Source organism: Zerene cesonia, chromosome 13 (assembly GCF_012273895.1).
Source record: "Zerene cesonia ecotype Mississippi chromosome 13, Zerene_cesonia_1.1, whole genome shotgun sequence".
NCBI lineage: Eukaryota > Metazoa > Arthropoda > Insecta > Lepidoptera > Pieridae > Zerene > Zerene cesonia.
This window is the reverse complement of record NC_052114.1, coordinates 8933050-8948890: the sequence shown is the minus strand read 5'-3', so window position 1 is coordinate 8948890 and position 15841 is coordinate 8933050. Positions and strand designations below refer to the sequence as shown.

General features: G+C 31.2%; 1 protein-coding gene across 1 annotated transcript in view; it reads right to left on the bottom strand.

Moving 5' to 3' along the window:
• The window catches only part of LOC119831339 (DNA N6-methyl adenine demethylase), a 94920-nt gene that overhangs the window by 37826 nt on the left and 41253 nt on the right, over positions 1–15841 (bottom strand). The window lies entirely within an intron of this gene.

Sequence of the window (15841 nt, the reverse complement as noted above, 5' to 3'; positions counted from 1 at the left end):
TTATTTAATAAATTAAATGTTTTAAATAATTGCGGATAATTTCGCGCTGTCCATGAAACAACGTGATTGATTTTATAATCTGTTTCAAATAATGATGTAGGTACACATTTCCTAGGAACGAAATTATAGATAAGCGATGTTAGGAACGAAGCAATTTTGAAAGTAGAATTATCTGTGGCAAATTGCTGCTTTCGTTATTATCTACGAAAAGTAAATTGAGGACTGGCATGTAGATAATTATAAGTTGCTCTCACATAATCATAATTATATCCAATGGAAATATAGCTCGATTTAATAACTGAGGCATAGATGATAAAACTAGATGTAATGATATGCAATTATATGCATAATTTTGTGTATAAATTGTATGATTGTGGTATAATTAAAAGAAAAAATAAATAGATGTAAGAAAAGTATTGCGATCGATATAGATATTTATTAAAACATTTTGTTTTAGCTATGTAATATAACATAATATTTGATAAAACGTACTAAATTTCTCATACTAAAAATGGATCTGTGTCATCCGAAAAAATTATAATAAAAAAATATATTATAGGATAAGCGTACCTTTTAAACACAGAGTTAATATGTAGATATAAGTATAATACAGTCAAATATAGGCTAGACAGTTAGAAAATAACTTTATTTTTTCTTCTAAATAATTAATTATTTCATTCTCTCTCTTTTCGCTAATAAGAATGAAATGCTAAAAATTGAGTAAATGAAAAGATTTATAAAAAGCGTGAATTAGTTTTATTTTATTTAAACAACAAATTTAAATTGCAATTGAAGCTTCTGATAGATAAAAAATAACTAAACAAATTTACTTTCTTTCAGTTCAGAAACATAGTTGCTTTTTATTTTGGGGTCACTAAATTCAATTAATTTTTTTTTATTTGCACCTTTAATACTTTCAGACTCTATGTAATGTGCCAGGCATTTACTTACTTCCGTGTTATTAAAACTTTTTGATAGGTATAACATGACCATTTTTAAAAATACAAAATAATAATTTAGCCTTAGTAAATGAATCACTGTCAATGCACTTAGCTAAATAGTTTGTGATTTTATATGACATTATCATTTGAAGCTGGTGAGCAGGAATAAATTTTAATTAATAAAACTCTATTAAGTAGGAATAAGTTTTGTAAGTTCAATTACATTAATATTTCACTATTATCTATGTTCAGAATAAATCTCGGAATAAGAAAGTACAGTAAAACATTTTATATTACCAATAATGAATAAAATATTTTTAGAATAGCAAAAGTAATTATGAAGTAAAAAATCTTCAACTTATGCACGGAATCGCTCCAATCCATCGTTGTTTTACTCGAATGCCTCGCGGTTTATTGACCTTTACTATTCTAAACTAATTAAAAGTTAACATTGACTAACGAACCTTAATCAGCGAGCACAATCCAATAGTCCACACAAACACAGCACTAAAAATAAATCAAAAAATGCGCGGGAAGCGTGGTGATAGTGATGTGCAATCGCGTATCGATAATCGATTGCAGCGATATGTTACGTAAGGCGCGTGGTTGGCCGGCGGCGTCGCACGTGACTACTGACTGGTGCCAATGTGACGGACGGAACGAACGGCGGGACCCGTCCCACCCCGCCCCCGCCACACATACACCGAGCAGACGTTTGATAAACAAATTACAATTTTGAGATGCCGAGAGCTTTATGAATACATTCTTGCGCTTTTCATCCGAACTTTATTAAGTATTTAATTGAAAACGTGTGTTAATAGTGTAAGTTTTCTTATCGTAATTATTGTATGAGGATATATTTTATTTTAATTAAAAATTTTAAGGATTCAATAACATAGATTAAAACACGTAAAACACGTAAATTCTACACTTTTAAATTGACATTCAATAGTGTCACAGTAGTTTGAGGATTTAGAATTTAAGAATAAAATATCAATTAAATAAATATTAGACTAAAGGTTTCAACAAGGACTAATCAAAAATATAATTTATACTTTACATATTCAATGTGAACGGACTTAGCGTATGCATTGTGCATTGTATCGGCACCTCGGGGCTCGGTAGTCTGTCTCTATTACTCACATACAATTCTCGAGTTTAGAGCGTCCTTGTCAGTCGCCCGGCGCGTATATTTAAACCTATCTATAAGCATAGTGTCTGATAAATTCTTATAAGTATATCGCAGATATATCTCCACATAGCTGTCTTTTGCGATGTTCGTCATACTCGGAATTTTAATTAGATTCCTAAATATCTTATATCAAGAGAGAATACGAAATTATCTTGCATATATTATAAATAACCACGCTTCGTTACTTCTTTCCATGTTGCTTGCTCTAGACTGTAAAGTAGCTATTCTAAAGAGAATTCTCAGACAACAAGATAAATGATTGAAGTTCGTATTTAAATTAATCAATGGACAGTATTCGAAGATTTTTTTCGATAATTAACGTTTTTATATTTTCTAAGCATATATATTATTTAAATGGGTTTTTGCAGTCGATATTTTTATAGAAAATATGTCATTCAGCATCATATATGTATGAAAAAGTATCTAAAGCCAATAAATAGCTTATTATGTGTAATATCATCAAGTTAATACTTTAATTTACACCTTTACACTAATATTATAAAGAGGAAGAAATTGTTTTTTTGTTTATTTGTTTGTAATGGATAAATTCAAAAACTACTAAAAATTCTTTCACCTTTAGAAAGCTGCAACTTCACTGAGTGCCATAGGCTATATATGTACCACGGTCGAAGCCGGGGCGAACTGCTAGTATTTCATTCAGTTGTCACTGATTATTTATGCTTTATTTACACTGATACTTTTAAAATGAAAAAAAATGTTTTGGGTAAATTTTTTAACATTTGAATGAATTTGAAAAAATTGTTTCATTTGGTTCATAAACAAAAAAGAGATTTATAAACGTTGATATTATGTGTTTTAATGTTGAACTACTTCACAGCTTTTTGCACACTATTTTATGCTTTACGTTTTACGTCAACAATCAATTATATGTGTAACGTAACATATAATATATTGTTATCATTTGAATGCATTTTCGAATAGATATATAGCCAAAATGAAATATGCTGGCATATCAATAAATACAAAACATTTCTAAACAAACGCAAACTGAAAGTATAAATTTCCCAACGCGTCCAATGTTTCTAATAAATGTATTTTCTCCTCGTTATCACTTCCTGATAAGTCGAAACTCAGTACAAATTTGTTTTCACAAATTTCCATAATGAACAATTAAGTAGCTACGAGTTCCTGTCGTAGCACATCGTAGAGCCTCTACGGTGCGGTGCTTATGCAAAAGAGGCCAATATTTCATCCCCGCTCCGTCTATTGCATGCCTTATTATCATAACAATCGCTTATATGTGGTAAGCGTTTATACCGTACACCCTGATCTGCATATAAGTTCAAAGACCGACACGTAAACATTGATAAACTATCGATATTTTATATCACTGCACTATTTTGATTTGTAAATTATTTATAGATTTTAATTTTGTATGAATGTTAACGAAAATCACAATATAAAATGTTGCTAATATTAATTACACTAATAAAATAAAACTTCACAAGTTTCGATCCATTAGAATAATTCGTCATACTCATTTACGGCAATATGAAATGACGACGTAAGAAAATACAATGATACTGGCCATTAGTTAAAGCAAAACACAATTAAACGCGCCATACACACTCGAAGTATATTGAACAAGTTTATAACTACGTGTATTAGAGGAACGAGCCCGTACAACGTTTTCTCATTTCGAGACGAAACTTTTCTAATATTATAGTTTCATTCATATTGTCGGCAGTTCCGAAGTTTTCTTTCGTGGAAAATGAAGGACTATTTCCATAACTATTATTTTGCTTTTATTGCTTTCCCAGTTTCTTCTGCTTCAAATAGATTTGTTAAAGTTTCTATTTTATCGTTCGGAATTAATGTTTGTTTTGAATGTGTTAAATAGGATTTGTTATGGTTCGTGCTGCGTCTGCTTTGTGCGATATCGATTCATGTTATTGTCAAAGAACTTGATGATTTGTAACGAATATTTCCTGTTTAATGTTTTTAAGTTTTTTTTTTTTTGATAAACGAAAAAGTTTCGTATAGTTTGTAGTTAGATATCCTGTTATATTTAAGTTTCAACTGGAGTATTTCGGATATAAAAAATTAGTAGTCATGAAACATATGTCTTCACTAATTCAAAAAAATTCCTAAAATTACGTATTTGGCCGTTTAATACTTGAAACAAATTGAGCTTATAAAGACGTTCGCAATACCTACACACAAAAATACAACATATAGAACAGATTATGATCTAGAACAGAAATGTATAAATGAGCTCAGATAAAGCACACGTATAATAGTATACAGCGAGCGACTCAGGGCCGCCCTGTGATTACAAACCATTAAAGCTATTACGCAAATTGTTGTAAACCACCATTGTCTAGTTACAATGTGTACTTACACGAATTATCGCCACAATTTGTACGGTTTGTAAAGCAACCATTTAAGCTGATAGGCGCAGTAATAGCGTACTGAATGACAGCCCACTGCGGCTCGAAGATTATTGTAATTTAATCCAGTGTGTTTTATCTTATGTTTCTATAATTGAATTGTACTTACATTATCAAGGATAACACTATGGGCATAATTATAATCTATTCATTATATTTAATTCAGTTAAAATTTAAAAGTATTAAGGTGATATTAACATTCTCCCGAATTCTAAGACCACGATTTAGAGATATCATAAACTTAAAACGTGATATAGACGTCGCAATGGGGATCGAATTGAATGTAAATGTTGATTTTTAATTATGTGAAGCTCTGCAATTTATGCACGGCGGTGTCTCAGTTTTCTCTGTAAACACCGCGAACAAGTAGAATTTATGTTCGGAAACACGCATTTATCAAGGCGTTATTAAAAATGTTTAACGTTTGTTGGTAATTTCCATTCGAAAAATAATCTCCCTTATTAAAATTTTGAACTTATTATACGAGATATTGAAAACTAATTAATTTATATTGAATTGCTTTAATTATCAGCAAGATAAAGTTATTAAAAATTCTATTATAAGCAAACCGACAAGCGCTTAGAAAATAACGGCGTCATGTACAAAGTTTCATTACAGAAGGTCCTTTTGTCGTCGAGTTAAACTTTGTTCACAATGATCGTAATTAAAAGTTGGCGGGAATGCGCCGGTGACAGCCACCATCCACCATAATCTCGCTAGAGGGCAGCAGCAAAAGGGCGCCAAACTTGCACAGATAAAATCTACCTTAACCTTTTTATTCTACTATAATTTTGTTTTATCAAGCCGTGGTGGCCCAGTGAAGACCTCGGACGAAAATAAGAAAGTCGCGAATTCGAGACCAGGCGAGCCTACATGAACTAAATTGCTTAATTGCACATCGTGTTTAAATAAACATCATGCAGACATGGTCAAGAATTAAAAGTTCGAAGACATGTTAGATCTGCCAACCTACACCCACCGTGGTGGATTATGGCCTGAACCCTCATAGGAGGCCGAAGTTCTTGCAGTTAAAACATATATGAGCAGATGATGTTAAATGAGCAATAAACCAAAATGAAAGCATTAATTAAAATGTAATGAAAATTTACATTCTCGTCTTAATATTATAGAAACCGAAAATTCCATAAATTTAATAAACCGAGTAATTTAGAAGATATCGTTTTCACAAATTAATGACCATACGATACGGAAATTAAGCGCTATACGGGGGCTGCCCCCACGTAGGTAGGTTTGGGGGTGAGTTAGAATAGCAGTATAGGGAGGATTGTCTGGCCGCCTGAATGGAATATCTACTGCGACTGCCCATCAAGCATACGAAAACGCATTAAGCTTAGATGAAGCAACGCAAATGCAACCTGAATTTAGTTTTCAGGGACGTAATGTGTGTGATGTGTAGACGCCATTTCAGTTTCATGAATATTGTGATAAGTAATTTGTATGGGAATACAGATTGCGTTGAGGTTACGAATGGCGGGATTGGGATGTGTAGATTGTGCAGTTCTAGACGAAATATCAGGACAAAGAAGACAGTCGGACGATATACTCAATAACCTTATTCGTCATATGTTTTAAGCGTTTAATATTGTGCATTATTGTTTAAGGCGATTGCTGTTTTGAGCACACGCTTTACCGCAGTAATCGTTATTCTTCCAAATAAATATTTGCAGATTCCCATCAAGTATTTTTAGCTAGATTTTGTGTTCGGCTTAAGCAGAAATGATTAGTCTGACTTCTGAGTCTGAGAGAGATTGATACGAAAATCTTTATCGAAATTTTATAATCGTTTAAAAACTGAACAGTTCGATGAATATTCGAAGTAATTTTCAAAAAAAGAAGAGCCAAAAACCGATCTACGCGACGCTCCTACTAAGAATGCAAATGGATTCTGAAAGTACAAACATAATTCCATTATTAGCGAGGACTCCGACGCGATATATTATCAAGTTAAAATTAAATTAATTCCTCCACCGCCCGCCGCCCCTTCACTGATATATAGGAGCAGGGACCAACGCGTGCTAGCTCATGAGGCCCCCGAAATATTTAAGGCTACGTTTTTCTTCTTGAAGGAAGAAGCCTAACTAGTCTTCGGAACGTTCAGTGTGATTTATTTAAAATCCGTGTTTTAATTAATATTAATGACGCTATGTGTTATAGTTGTATTGTATAATATCTAAATTAAGATGGAAAGATAAATCTTTCATCCAATACACATAAATAAAAAAAAAACTTGACACAAAATAAAAAATTAGAAATTAAAAAAGAGAATTAGGAGAGTCCGCACAAATGTATGTGTGTGCTGAATTTGGGGCCCCGTCATTCAGTATGAGAATAACTGCGCGGCTGATCTGTCACTGTTGAGAGGATGTTTAATTAAAATATCTTTAAGTGATTTACGGCGGTATCGATAATTGTTGGTTCAAGGTTGATTTATCGGACAAACTTTACGTTGCGCGCATAGTTTTATGATTCATTACACCTATTCAATTTAATGCAAACAATTTTGATTTATGCTTCTGATGTGTTAATGGTTTACCAGATCAACCAGTTTATTTATAGTTGATATCGGTATCGAGACTTGTTTTTATTGTATATTTAGCCATTAACATTTCTTTTGTAACGCACTTAACATTTTAAAAGGCCAAAAAACGACATCGAACAAAACTAATTTTGTACCATGTGATGGTATTACTTAAAAATCATGATAATCTTAAGGTCTGGTAAACGAAATATTTTAACGAAAAAGCGATTAAGTTATAATCAAATTGAACGCAACAGGTAAAATAATAATTTCATTAAGCGGAAACATCTCTAGTACGTATTTATAGGAGTTTTATCAGCAAAATTGAATTTATTGCAGCGCCGCCATGCCCCGGGATAGCAATTTCCACAGAAAATTAAATTCACCGTTCACCCGGAAAAAGTTAAAGGTCTCAAAACTAAGATGAGAGCTCTCACGTTCGAGATCGCGATGGTTACATTGCACTATTAAAACTTTATATTACTTTTATAACTATTCAACTTTTCGATAGTTTTATAATATAAATCTTGTTCCGCGGTTAGATACGGACATAACGCCCTTCAATGTTCTTGAATTAATATTTCTTATTTTATTTATGTATTCAAATGATAAACGGCTGTTAGTGAAAATTTATTGAATCTAGTTAGTTATCGTTTGCACTATAACTTCTTGAATGAAGTATTAAATTAGTTACACAGTATATTAATAACATCGTAAAATGCAATCAACTGATGCGACATTGCGGTTAGAATAACGCCATGTATTAAAGATGTACGATTTCCTGAGATTTATCTATCGCTCCATTTATATTTCTCGTTTTTAAACATTGAATCAATGTACATGAAGCAAAATGTAATCGTTAAAACATGAATTATTCTAAAACATGGTATTTGTAGCTATATATTGTTCAATGATTATATTGGTCACCTATATAAAAGCGATAAGAATACCAGGGTTATTATTTCTTCAAATCTTCTAATGAATCACTTGCCGTCAGCAAATAAATAGAATCGCATTCGTAAAGATGCCAGTCATTTAACGATAAGATGGGAACGTAGAAACAAAAACAATAAATATGAAAACACAGGATTTAAGCGGAAGTATAATCTGGCTATAAAACAGATTTCAGTGCGGGGCTTGGTAATCCGCTATATATTAAAAGTCGTCTGCTAAGCCTCTTATATCGTATTATATACGATTTATCGGGCACATATGGGATTAGGACTAATTCTTTAGTCGCCTTTAAACTAATTGACATTCTCATTTTTGGTGGTAGTCCTCGTGTGTGGGATACATTCGATTTGTGTATTTGAATCAATTAGCTCATGACGGATTTGTAAGGAAATATTCTATTAAAACATAGCCTAAAGGTACCTTAGTAACGCTAATTATAAAAAAAAACTTTTCAAACTGTTTCGTGTGGTTCGCAAAAACACGGTAAAATGATTTTTATCCTGATGATCAAGTATAATTTAAGAAAATATAAATATGTATATATAAAATATGTCAACCCCTGCGATTGTGAATATTTGGATACAAAAAAAAAGATCAAAAAACATCTAAAATACTGGACAAAATTAATGCATCTATTTCAGTTTTATAAAATTATGTACATAGGTTATGTGAATAAATTTGTGAATAAATAGGTCTGTTGTAATATAGGATAATAAACTGAGCCATTTACGGGCCTTTGTGACGTTTGAAACAATTACCTGTGGGCTGTGGTAGGTACCATTTCATCGCTCAATATGGGTACATTCCACATTCATATATACGTATATATATATCATATAGTTAAGAGTATTCGAAGAAAATAAATTTCATATACGCAATAAAAAGATATAACAAGAAATTTTTACAGATACATATATACAACTTTTGTATATAACATTTTATTAAGGAAATATTTGAGTAAATGTTACGTTAAATATATTGTAATGAAACATCCAAAACAGTAACGTATTTAAATTAAACATAAGTTTTTTCTTGAACTAGATAATATGTAAATACGTCGGGGAACTTTCTGGAATTGACATCGGCCATGAATAATGCATGAGGAGGTAATACATAATGTATACTTTATTATCTTCAACAATGGTCCGTTATTTTTGTTTACATAGTAATTTTGTCTTATTTTTTTATGTTTTGTTAAGAGAGTTTAATATTATAATTTATAAGATATAAACTTTTTAGAAGGCCCAATAGCATAGACGACTAATTAGTCGATTTACAAATTTTACATTCAAATAATTTATCTTTTATTAATTATATATAGTATTTATGTATAGCATTTCAAAAAATACATATTTAATACAAACAATATAATAATAAAATGATTCAAATGATAAAATCTGATAAAATAACACTGCACTGGATTAAATATACAACCTCTATAGTTTTGTACAATGAATCTACTCTCCGCTACTACGCTCCGTGATTTAATCAAAAAGAAAATGAAATAGATTTTAAATAGCGATATTATTCAAGTGATACAATCGAGGGCTTTTCAAGTAACTACACCCAATGCGTACACTTGGCAACATTAATGGCGGGCAATATATGGCGCCACTTGTTGCGACTTCTTGCAGCTGGCGAAAAGTGACAGCCCTGTTTGTGCAATTGAAAAACGTTCATGGTGTAAACGGAAAATGTAAAAATTCATTCTGTATTTTTTACTGCGTTGATTTTTTTGCTAGGGCTGCCAAAATGTGAGAATAATGTTAATATGTGCAAAATGAAAATGACTGAATAAAGCAATTTAACAACTGTCATAAAAATACGATAAAATAATTCCTGATTGCACTAAACGTATCTCACAAAATAAGCAAATGTCAAGCTTAATTTGAAGAGTAACAGTACTTTAAATTAGTACAACAATAACAATAAACAAATTTATAATTTATGCTCTCACCTATAAGTTTGCAAAGATATTGCAATTCAATCATGTGTCAACCCTACTAATCATTGGCAACTCCCAGTCAGGCGAAGTACAAAGGCAGGGGAATGCATAAAAAAGGGTACCACGTTAATCCTCACCCGTTCCATTAACCAATAGGAGTTTGAAATAATGCAAAAGGCACTCAATTAGCGAACCAAAAGTTCACTGGTCAATCTCATGAGCGGAATGAACATTGTTTTAGTTTTAAAAATATGAAAGAAGAATGAACAATTTGAATATCTAAATAAATAGTCTCATTTTTATTTAGTTATTAAAATTCTCAAACCGAATTTACTAAATAAATCGAGACTCACAAATATTTCAAAATGTTATTCAATTTAAATAGCGAAACATCATTTCTATATTTTATTTTTCATACGCTATTTCATTTGTCTGTAATTGATTCAAAGTGTAATATTTTTCTTAAATAATAGTCTTCGATCGTAAACCGGTACGAAAAGCACCAAGTTAATGCAACTATTCGAACTTGTAAGTTGCAACTCTATACAAACAGTACAAAATATAAATTCATATCCGAATACGATAGAAGGGTATACAAGGAACCAACTGTGAGGGTTAAACGAATGAACCAAAACCTTAGGGCGTCTCTAATCCCGTTAGATAACTCTAATCGGCCCGATCTTGTCACCAGTATCTTATTAGCGTCGAGTTGAAAAGTTACTGCGATTCACTTGTTGCTTCTGAAACTGGGTATGCCGCAAATCCCTGTATCCTTCGGGATTGCGGATCCACAACACTCTAACCCATTCGTGCAAATAGTTTGCGTTTGAACGTTATTCTTATTATTCGGAGTCAGTACGAGTTGGAAGAATTGAGATAAAAAGCGTGTTGCATATGATTAACTCAAAACGCTAAATCTAGTGTACCTATATTCATTCAACGAGACTTCGTTTAAATGCGCTTTTAAATTAGTATTTAAAAGGAATCAATTAACATCGGCTATTCAGAGAATTTCACGCAATGTTTTACTCGAATTTATCCTATAATTTGATGATTATATTATAATTAAGTATCACGTCTTCCATTTAAGTCATCAAAATTAAAAAATATTATGAGATACATAAACTACATGGACAAAAAAAATCGTTAAAAGATCAAAAAAGTAATCAGGATTAAAGAAAACTAACGTTTAACGATCTTATAAACGTGAAACGTTTCGATATAATTAACCGCGTCCACTGAAACTTATCAGAAAAGGCTAACAGGAAAATGAAATCGGTCAAGTCCGAGTCGAGTGCGAAAATAATTAGTCACCCAGTGAATTTGTTGATTTGACTTTTTTATTACTATATTTGTTGTAATGGCGGCAACAAAAATGAGTACATCATCTCTAATATTTTTACTATCACGGTTCATAAGAATACAGCTTGGTGACAGACAGACGAACAGACAAATAGACGAACAGCGATAACTTAGTAATTGGGTCCTGTTTTGACCCTTAGGGAACCCTGATAAAAAAGGTTCTGCTATTAAAAAAAAACAATTTTTATAACATTTAAATAATGATGTTATATGGTAAAAATTATGTAATTTATTTATTTATTTATTGTATAATGTAATGACCATTCATTTTTTGCTTTGATTGCTTCTAGAAGAAGCCCAAATGAATAAATGAATGTTTGATTTTGAGTTCGATGAATTACTATTTCTAAATTTAATTAAACCGTTATACCGTTGTGTATAACCGTATATTCTATTGAATATAATTCTATTACATTCAATAAACAAAGAATACCACGTGTAAATAAAACCAAATTGTTTGCAAAATTACATAAAATCATAATATATTTACGGAATCAATTGAATGGCGTGCGCTTGTTTCTCCGCCGTAATCAAAAGCAATTTCAGTGGAGTGCGAGCCGAATAAAATATTTAACGGCTCTTTATAGCATTGAAACTGTCTGTAAAGTTATGAAAATTTAAAATATCGCCCGGAAATTACGCTCTCTGCACGTAAAAATACACAATGTATTTTTTTTATTAACATATTTGTTTAGGTTAATTTTTTTCGTTACGTTTCATTGTAATTTATTTCGAGTTTTGGTCTAAAAGAGTTTGTATTCAAATTTGCTTGGATTTTTTATCTATGTCCAAAATTCCAACCAAATTATTCTCTTCTTATTTTCTAGCTTTATTACAATAGCACAAAATTATTTATAACAGTTAATGGCATAAATCTTCAAAATCATTTTACTATAATTGAAATGCCCATAAATATATTCTGTAAAACGTTACGTCAACGTATAAGAAAATTTAAAAACTAACTGGTACCTACTTCATCACTAATCTAACTTTAATACTATTGAATTTTCAAAGGGACAACGAAAATGCATAACGAGGCAATAGAATGCATTAATGAAAGTTTCAGCAATAGTTTACAGTAACTATCCAATAGAATCGGGCGGCCCACCCGACCCCACACCACCCTTCCGTTTTAAATTAATACCGAAACAAACGCAATAACTTTAAAATTCCAAATTTAAATTTTACACATACCATAGACTACATACGTTCACTTTTAATGTTTTGGCGCGCAAATTATGTTTTGTTATAGAGTAAAAAACAATAAAGTCTTGTCGTATTGATCGGCGTTCGGCGCATGCGTGAATCAACGAAATTTGCAATTACAACACTGAGCAAATTCGAGTTTATAATTCTGAGACGGCCTTTGAAGGAGGTCTTCAATATGGAGACTATATATTACTTAAAAATATTATACGATGTACGATAATGTTTTGTATAATTCAATTATATATTAATTCTCAATTGTCCATTAACGTCAATTATCTTTAAAAGAAATTTTGTAGGATTTATGAGCTTAAAAGCTTTTTTTATCACAACATACACATTTAATCTATACATAATTTATTGTAAAACAAATTAAAGGGGGCTATCCCGTAATGTTAAGGATGACATAAAAAATTTATTCATATACATTTTTATTTTTTAAAGGATTGTCATTGGTCTCTATAAATGAAGTGAGATTTCTAAATAGGATTTTCACTGAAATCAAAATTTGACGAGAACGAACTATGTATATGCGTCGTAATAATTTCTTACTGCCTTCTCTTAAAAATCGACGGACTTCGACATGTTGTAGGTCCACACGATTTAATTATTAAATAGGACTTGATCCTTAAGTCTGACCATGTTTCAGATACCTAGGTGAATTATTATATTGTTTTAGTTGTGCCATAATTAATGTTAAATGTAATAAATAAAATTAAAAGTTAAACATTATACTTCAATTTGTTATCATAGGATTATTAAATGGTGCGGACGCCTGACACGCAATAATTTTAAGCATTGTTACTTTAAAATGAACTTTAAAACTCATAAAAATAATTCAAATAAAGTTTGTATTACCTTATTTCTAAGCATTAAGATTTAAGACATCTTCATCATCATATTTTACTAAAAAAATAACCTAATAATAGTTTTGAACTTTAGATCAAAAACTCAAGACATAACAAGCCGCTATCAATAAAAACAACGTGAAGTACATTTATTAAAAAATGCCAACTAACTAGGTACCAAAATTGGGAAATGGCTAATCAGGCGTGCATACATCTCAGGCCGTACACCTAGACATAGTTCCGTCTAGCTCTGCAAGTGGTGGGGGCGAAAGGGGCGCAGTCTCGTCGCCATGGCAACCGCAAGATGGCCGCGAAATTAGTACCTAAGTCTGCAAGCAATGCGCCGTCTTCATTATGTCGGATTTCAATTTATTTCCGAATTGAAATCTCGGATTAGAATTCGTATTAGTTTTGTCGGTTGGTTTAGTTTATTAAACTAATTACAAGATATGCTAATATTTCATTGCGGCTGCGATATTATTGCATTTCTATTTAATAAGAAAATATTGGATATCATATTTGATGGGCAATTCCACCTTTAATGAGAATGAACGTGAATGTATTAATTAAGGTAGAAAGCACTAATGAGCCAACGTAGTTTTAGATCTGTTACAAGACACATTAGGAATTTTTTATATTAGATAGAAAGTATGCATTTAATACGTAATTTATTTAGCCTTATTAAATGATTCGTGTTTACCTTTCAGGAATTAGTTAATTTTATAATTAATTAGAATATTTTATAAAAATTCCGAAAAAAAAACTCGTATTTTAAAATACCCAAGCTAAGATAATCTGATTAGATTCTGCAGCGTTGTTTTGTTAAAAAATATCATAGAAATAGTTAAAAATTATTCTTAAAACATCCCTTCATGCTTGTAATTTCAAGAAATTTAAATTTTATTTTCAGTCGCCCGGCACGTGGTGTCTTAGAAAATTTGCATTTTAAAAGTTTTGATTAGAGGCTAAGTTTCTGATGGTTTTCTCAGTAGGAGAGTCTTTGTGTTTTTAATATAGTTATCTTTGAGTTCACGACACTAGCAAAATACTGGGAAATAAATTCTTTTATAAACTGAAGAACTAATTACCATAAATCAAATGCAAATAGATATCTCTCTTTAAATTACATTTAAGACGGTAGGTGCACGAGTTATAAAATTCAAATTTTAAAAACTTGCTTATGAAAATTAAAAGCAAAAAGTTATTTACTCATTCATTTTTATTTTATTGAATACCTAATGAATAATTCTATCGAAAACTAAACATATTGTTAAACACGTATCATGAACGCGTATCATCCCTTATACGTTGTGATTCTTAAAATCCTTATTATCTATACTTGTATTTATTCAAACATTCATCTATTCCATTTAACTATCAGTTAATTAACCAATCAACAACATGGAAAGAGACGGAACAGCAAACTTTAACCAAATCATTTGTTCACAGTTCTGGCAACGAATGCCTTTGTCGAAGTTTTGTGAACCGGGGCTTAGAACCCGTGTGTACTTCCCTTGTTAGTTGCGACTTAAGCGCACTGTATTTTTAACTTCCGCACAGACAGGATGTGTTTCTACATGAACAAGTACCTATACCAATCTTAAATTATACTTGGGAAAAGTTTGAAGTGGAAGCTGCAATGCAATAAGTCATAGGGATTTTTTGTTCTTGTCTCGTCTTAAATTGAGTAGAAATATTGGACTCTCATGTGTGTGATTCTAATGAATCATTCGCATTTGATAATTTTTTTATAGAAAATAAAGCTTTTAGGTTCTACGTGCGTACTAAGCTAATTATAATACTACTGGTCTGGTTTAAATATCGTTTATTTAATTGACAACCAAATGGATACCATTTCTTAAATACCATTACGAGATCATTATTATGGGTTTGATTGGACACTGAATATTTCATAAGTCTTTAAGAAAGACGTAGAAAATCGATCAGAAAAATCGGTAAGTACTCATCAGTCATAGTAGAGTAACTTCAAATTATAATTAAATATAGGTAGCCAAGTAAATTTCAAACATATATCATTAATTATACCTCCCAAATGTTGTAGGTTGGTAGGTAGCTACGCTATAGATGTTGGGAGAATTGTGAAATTTAGTCAATTTCATATACATATTTAACGTTTAGAATAAAATTAATCAAAGTGGTATATTTTGTACTATAAAATCGTCAATGATGTTTCGCTTGTAGGTTTTTATTTAAAAAGTCATTTCAGGATATTCGGTAAAAGAATACCGAATAACTTAAATGACGAACGAACAGGAAAAAGTTCGATCAAATGCATAAAATGTAAAACAAAGCTCGGAAATTGCATAACAATTTGCAATTCAGAATGCGCCCATTGAACAGGTGTCACGCCGGAAGCGAATGGTAAAAGAAAAAATATCTCATACCTTACTCGCTCCCAACGCTTTGCCGCAGTGACGATCGG